At 36.2% G+C, this 6,854-nt stretch overlaps 2 non-coding genes across 2 annotated transcripts; both read right to left on the bottom strand.

Moving 5' to 3' along the window:
- Positions 1-2,368: 2,368 nt before the first annotated feature.
- On the bottom strand, positions 2,369-6,317 carry LOC138927349 (large subunit ribosomal RNA). The gene has a single exon (XR_011443865.1). It is a non-coding gene; the product is annotated as a large subunit ribosomal RNA (ribosomal RNA).
- A 316-nt stretch (positions 6,318-6,633) lies between these two features.
- Positions 6,634-6,812, bottom strand: LOC138927351 (5.8S ribosomal RNA). Its single transcript, XR_011443867.1, has one exon. It is a non-coding gene; the product is annotated as a 5.8S ribosomal RNA (ribosomal RNA).
- Positions 6,813-6,854: the final 42 nt, after the last annotated feature.

Genomic DNA, 6,854 nt, shown 5'->3' with positions numbered 1-6,854 from the left:
TCACTAATAAGATGACGAGGCATTTGGCTACCTATGCGAAAGTAATTCAACTCCCGCCGTCTTAAGGTTTAAGACTTATAACAATATATGTTTAATATTTTTAATATCCGTGAGGTTTTAAATAGGGACAGAAGGAATCTCTTGAATTGAATCATGCGCGTCACTAATAAGATGACGAGGCATTTGGCTACCTATGCGAAAGTAATTCAACTCCCGCCGTCTTAAGGTTTAAGACTTATAACAATATATGTTTAATATTTTTAATATCCGTGAGGTTTTAAATAGGGACAGAAGGAATCTCTTGAATTGAATCATGCGCGTCACTAATAAGATGACGAGGCATTTGGCTACCTATGCGAAAGTAATTCAACTCCCGCCGTCTTAAGGTTTAAGACTTATAAACATAGATGTTTAATATTTTTAATATCCGTGAGGTTTTAATAGGGACAGAAGGAATCTCTTGAATTGAATCATGCGCGTCACTAATAAGATGACAAGGCATTTGGCTACCTATGCGAAAGTAATTCAACTCCCGCCGTCTTAAGGTTTAAGACTTATAACAATATATGTTTAATATTTTTAATATCCGTGAGGTTTTAAATAGGGACAGAAGGAATCTCTTGAATTGAATCATGCGCGTCACTAATAAGATGACGAGGCATTTGGCTACCTATGCGAAAGTAATTCAACTCCCGCCGTCTTAAGGTTTAAGACTTATAACAATATATGTTTATTATTTTTAATATCCGTGAGGTTTTAAATAGGGACAGAAGAATCTCTTGAATTGAATCATGCGCGTCACTAATAAGATGACGAGGCATTTGGCTACCTATGCGAAAGTAATTCAACTCCCGCCGTCTTAAGGTTTAAGACTTATAACAATATATGTTTAATATTTTTAATATCCGTGAGGTTTTAAATAGGGACAGAAGGATCTCTTGAATTGAATCATGCGCGTCACTAATAAGATGACAAGGCATTTGGCTACCTATGCGAAAGTAATTCAACTCCCGCCGTCTTAAAGTTTAAGACTTATAACAATATAAATGAAAAATATTATTTTCATTTTTCACGTCACTAATAAGATGACGAGGCATTTGGCTACGTAAAAGAGAGTACTTCATCTTCCGCCGTGATAAGGTGTAACGCTTATAACGATATAAGTGAAATATTATTTTCATTTTTCACGTCACTAATAAGATGACGAGGCATTTGGCTACCTATGCGAAAGTAATTGGAATAGCGCCGTGTTAAGGTAGAAGACTTATACCAGTGTAAATGAAGATGATTGTTTTCATTTTTAACGTCACTATTAAGATGACGAGGCATTTGGCTACCTAAACGAAAGTAATTCATCTTCCGCCGTTATAAGGTTTAAGACTTATAACAATATAAATGAAAAATATTATTTTCATTTTTCACGTCACTAATAAGATGACGAGGCATTTGGCTACCTATGCGAAAGTAATTCAACTCCCGCCGTCTTAAAGTTTAAGACTTATAACAATATAAATGAAAATATTATTTTCATTTTTCACGTCACTAATAAGATGACGAGGCATTTGGCTACCTATGCGAAAGTAATTCAACTCCCGCCGTCTTAAGGTTTAAGACTTATAACAATATATGTTTAATATTTTTAATATCCGTGAGGTTTTAAATAGGGACAGAAGGAATCTCTTGAATTGAATCATGCGCGTCACTAATAAGATGACGAGGCATTTGGCTACCTATGCGAAAGTAATTCAACTCCCGCCGTCTTAAGGTTTAAGACTTATAACAATATATGTTTAATATTTTTAATATCCGTGAGGTTTTAAATAGGGACAGAAGGAATCTCTTGAATTGAATCATGCGCGTCACTAATAAGATGACGAGGCATTTGGCTACCTATGCGAAAGTAATTCAACTCCCGCCGTCTTAAAGTTTAAGACTTATAACAATATAAATGAAAAATATTATTTTCATTTTTCACGTCACTAATAAGATGACGAGGCATTTGGCTACCTAAAAGAAAGTAATTCATCTTCCGCCGTTATAAGGTTTAAGACTTATAACAATATAAATGAAAAATATTATTTTCATTTTTCACGTCACTAATAAGATGACGAGGCATTTGGCTACCTAAACGAAAGTAATTCAACTCCCGCCGTCTTAAGGTTTAAGACTTATAACAATATAAATGAAAAATATTATTTTCATTTTTCACGTCACTAATAAGATGACGAAACAGTTAGTAGGCCACAATTAGTAGGGAAACGTGGACAACCCGTGATAAATCCTTATATGCTTTCTTAGATATAGCATATAAAGATTTTTTATACTAAATATACATTTTACACATGCATATTTACATTTTTTTTATATTTCGAATCATCAAGCAAAGGATAAGCTTCAGTGGATCGCAGTATGGCAGCTGCTCAACCACTTACAACACCTTGCCCGTTACAAAAGTCGTTTACAATTGATTCTAGGCTTTGTCATTGTATTAAATAATGTTTTCATATGTAACTAGCATGGCATCAGGTGATCAAAGATCCTCCCAATTTACTATGTTACAAATTACATTGGCATCACATCCATTGTCGTTTAAAATATAAATAATAAACTTTAAATGGTTTAGAAGCCATACAATGCAAATTGCCCCTTATTTATCATTGCAGTCCAGCACGGATACGACCTTAGAGGCGTTCAGGCATAATCCAACGGACGTAGCGTCATACCACTGTTCGCTCGAACAAGTATTGTGCCATTGGTCCGTACCTGCGGTTCCTCTCGTACTACGCAGGAATGCTGTCGCAACAACGTTTTGTCATTAGTAGGGTAAAACTAACCGTCTCACGCCGTTCCAAACCCAGCTCACGTTCCCTTGCATGGGTGAACAATCCAACGCTTGGTGAATTTTGCTTCACAATGATAGGAAGAGCCGACATCGAAGGATCAAAAAGCGACGTCGCTATGAACGCTTGGCCGCCACAAGCCAGTTATCCCTATGGTAACTTTTCTGACACCTCTTGTTAAAAACTCTTTAAACCAAAAGGATCGATAGGCCGAGCTTTTGCTGTCCCTGTGTGTACTGAACACCGAGATCAAGTCAGCATTTGCCCTTTTGCTCTATGTGTGGTTTCTGTCCGCACTGAGCTGGCCTTGGGACACCTCCGTTATTATTTGAGAGATGTACCGCCCCAGTCAAACTCCCTACCTGGCAATGTCCTTGAATTGGATCATACCTGAGTAATTGGAGTTATACCAAATTTTCAAATCGATAATACATGAATGCATCTCTCATTAAAGAATTTGTTTGCGATTATATAACAAACTCGTGATACTTTGATCAAGAAGCTTGCATCAAAACCCAATACCATAAGATATAATAAATATATCCGTATAATGGCTAGGAAATGATACACGTTCCATTTAATCAAGTAAGTAAGGAAACAATAAGAGTAGTGGTATTTCATTGTCGATACCAAACCGAAGTCTAATATCTCCCACTTATTCTACACCTCTTATGTCTCCTTACACTGCCAGATTAGAGTCAAGCTCAAAAGGGTCTTCTTTCCCCGCTAATTATTCCAAGCCCGTTCCCTTGGCTGTGGTTTCGCTAGATAGTAGATAGGGACAGAAGGAATCTCGTTAATCCATTCATGCGCGTCACTAATTAGATGACGAGGCATTTGGCTACCTTAAGAGAGTCATAGTTACTCCCGCCGTTGACCCGCGCTTACTTGAATTTCTTCACTTTGACATTCAGAGCACTGGGCAGAAATCACATTGTGTCAACACCCGCTAGGGCCATCACAATGCTTTGTTTTAATTAGACAGTCGGATTCCCTTCGTCCGTGCCAGTTCTGAATTGATTGTTAATTGATAATCGTTATAATTAATAAGAACTAATTGGTTTGACCCAACTAGTATTCTTAAAAATTTTAGCAAGAAAGTTCCACAATTGGATACGTAACTAAACTATCCGGGGAACAAGTTACAACCATAAATGATTATAACTCTATTTACCCAGAACGAGCACATAAACCATATTATTGTTTCCCAATCAAGCCCGACTATCTCAATCTTCAGAGCCAATCCTTATCCCGAAGTTACGGATCTAATTTGCCGACTTCCCTTACCTACATTATTCTATCGACTAGAGACTCTTCACCTTGGAGACCAGCTGCGGATATTGGTACGGCCTGTTGAGAAGTTTGCGTATCCCCACCATAAATTTTCAAGGTCCGAGGAGAAAATATCGACACAACAGTATATGTCATGCTCTTCTAGCCCATCTACCATATCTCTCTGCGAAAGACTTCCATGGTAGTACGACTATAAAACAGAAAAGAACGCTCTTCCGATATCTCTCGACGGCTTCTTTATGGTCGTTCCTGTTGCCAGGATGAGCACGAGGCCCATATTTAATAACAAACGGATACTCAACAGGTTACGGAATTGGAACCGTATTCCCTTTCGTTCAAAATTATTCAAGTATATAATTTTCACAATAATTGTAATATTTATTTTTACTTGAAAATTTTCGGCTTTCGCCTTGAACTTAGGACCGACTAACTCGTGATCAACCACTGTTCACACGAAACCCTTCTCCACTTCAGTCCTCCAAGGTCTCATTCGATTATTTGCTACTACCACCAAGATCTGTACCAATAGCAGCTCCATGCAGGCTTACGCCAAACACTTCTACGCATACCATTGTACCTTCCTACTCACTAAAGTTTCAAAATTTATATTACAAGTAATATAAATCATCTACTTTAGCGGTAATGTATAGGTATACAACTTAAGCGCCATCCATTTTAAGGGCTAGTTGCTTCGGCAGGTGAGTCCGAACAAACTCCTTAGCGGATTTCGACTTCCATGATCACCGTCCTGCTGTTTTAAGCAACCAACGCCTTTCATGGTTTCTGCATGAGTTGTTAATTTGGGCACCGTAACATTACGTTTGGTTCATCCCACAGCGCCAGTTCTGCTTACCAAAAGTGGCCCACTGGGCACATTATATCATAACCTTAAACTTCATATCAAGAAAGTTAAGGTTCTTACCCATTTAAAGTTTGAGAATAGGTTAAGATCGTTTCGACCCTAAGGCCTCTAATCATTCGCTTTACCAGATAAGATTATTTTATATAACATTAAAATGCACCAGCTATCCTGAGGGAAACTTCGGAAGGAACCAGCTACTAGATGGTTCGATTGGTCTTTCGCCCCTATACTCAATTCTGACAATCGATTTGCACGTCAGAACTGTTTCGGTCTTCCATCAGGGTTTCCCCTGACTTCAACCTGATCAAGTATAGTTCACCATCTTTCGGGTCACAGCATATCTGCTCAAGGTACGTTCCAGTTAGAGGCATAAATAATATAAATATTATTATACATAACTATATAGAACGCCCCGGGATTGTGTTAATTAACTATAAAATAGTTAAAAAACTAATCCCATTAATAGTCAAGTTAATTACGCTATTAGGTTTATATCCCAATAACTTGCACATATGTTAGACTCCTTGGTCCGTGTTTCAAGACGGGTCCCGAAGGTATCCTGAATCTTTCGCATTGTTAATCATACAAGTGCATATAATAAACACAAAAATCAATGATAATTATGCCATTATATAATTCCGAAAAATTAACGCACTGTATTCTTATTAATCTATCAACACTTTATCAAATTAATGACATTTATCCTATGTTAAAATGCAAGCATAATAATTTGAATAAACTATAAGTCATATTTTATGATAAATTATATATGTTAATAGATTACAATGTCCTTATATGGAAAAAATGCACACTATTTCTATAATATTATTTAAATATTATAACTTTAATGATGAATTTTCCATAATGGATATTCAGGTTCATCGGGCTTAACCTCTAAGCAGTTTCACGTACTATTTAACTCTCTATTCAGAGTTCTTTTCAACTTTCCCTCACGGTACTTGTTTACTATCGGTCTCATGGTTATATTTAGTTTTAGATGGAGTTTACCACCCACTTAGTGCTGCACTATCAAGCAACACGACTCTTTGGAAACATCATCTAGTAATCATTAACGTTATACGGGCCTGGCACCCTCTATGGGTAAATGGCCTCATTTAAGAAGGACTTAAATCGTTAATTTCTCATACTAGAATATTGACGCTCCATACACTGCATCTCACATTTGCCATATAGACAAAGTGACTTAGTGCTGAACTGATTTCTTTTCGCTCGCCGCTACTAAGAAAATCCTTGTTAGTTTCTTTTCCTCCCCTAATTAATATGCTTAAATTCAGGGGGTAGTCCCATATGAGTTGAGGTTGTATAAAGCAATGTATATATATAAACAATATATCTCTATGAAGAACAATATATTTGATATATTTTCAATTTTCGCATCTTTAAATAAGAGACAATTCTAGTTAAAAAAAATTTAATTTTTTTTATGCTAGACATTTCTCAGTATTATTTGAATTGAAAAAAGAAAGAATTGTATATCTTCATTTTTTCTTTTATAAATATTTGAGATAATTGCTTTTATATTTAATATTATGAATATATAAATATATCCAATAATATACCATATGCATATCATTATAAAAATATATAATAATAAGCAACTTTATTAGCATAGTCTTACAACCCTCAACCATATGTAGTCCAAGCAGCACTATAAAATTAATTAAAGTACATAACAGCATGGACTGCGATATGCGTTCAAAATGTCGATGTTCATGTGTCCTGCAGTTCACACGATGACGCACAGTTTGCTGCGTTCTTCATCGACCCATGAGCCGAGTGATCCACCGCTTAGAGTTTTATAAATATATATAAATATGAAATTAGCAAATTATGTTTTT

The sequence above is a fragment of the Drosophila bipectinata genome, unplaced genomic scaffold (genome assembly GCF_030179905.1).
Source record: "Drosophila bipectinata strain 14024-0381.07 unplaced genomic scaffold, DbipHiC1v2 scaffold_222, whole genome shotgun sequence".
Taxonomy (NCBI): Eukaryota; Metazoa; Arthropoda; class Insecta; order Diptera; family Drosophilidae; genus Drosophila; species Drosophila bipectinata.
Note: the sequence above shows the minus strand (reverse complement) of the source record. Positions and strands in the feature narration are given on the sequence as shown.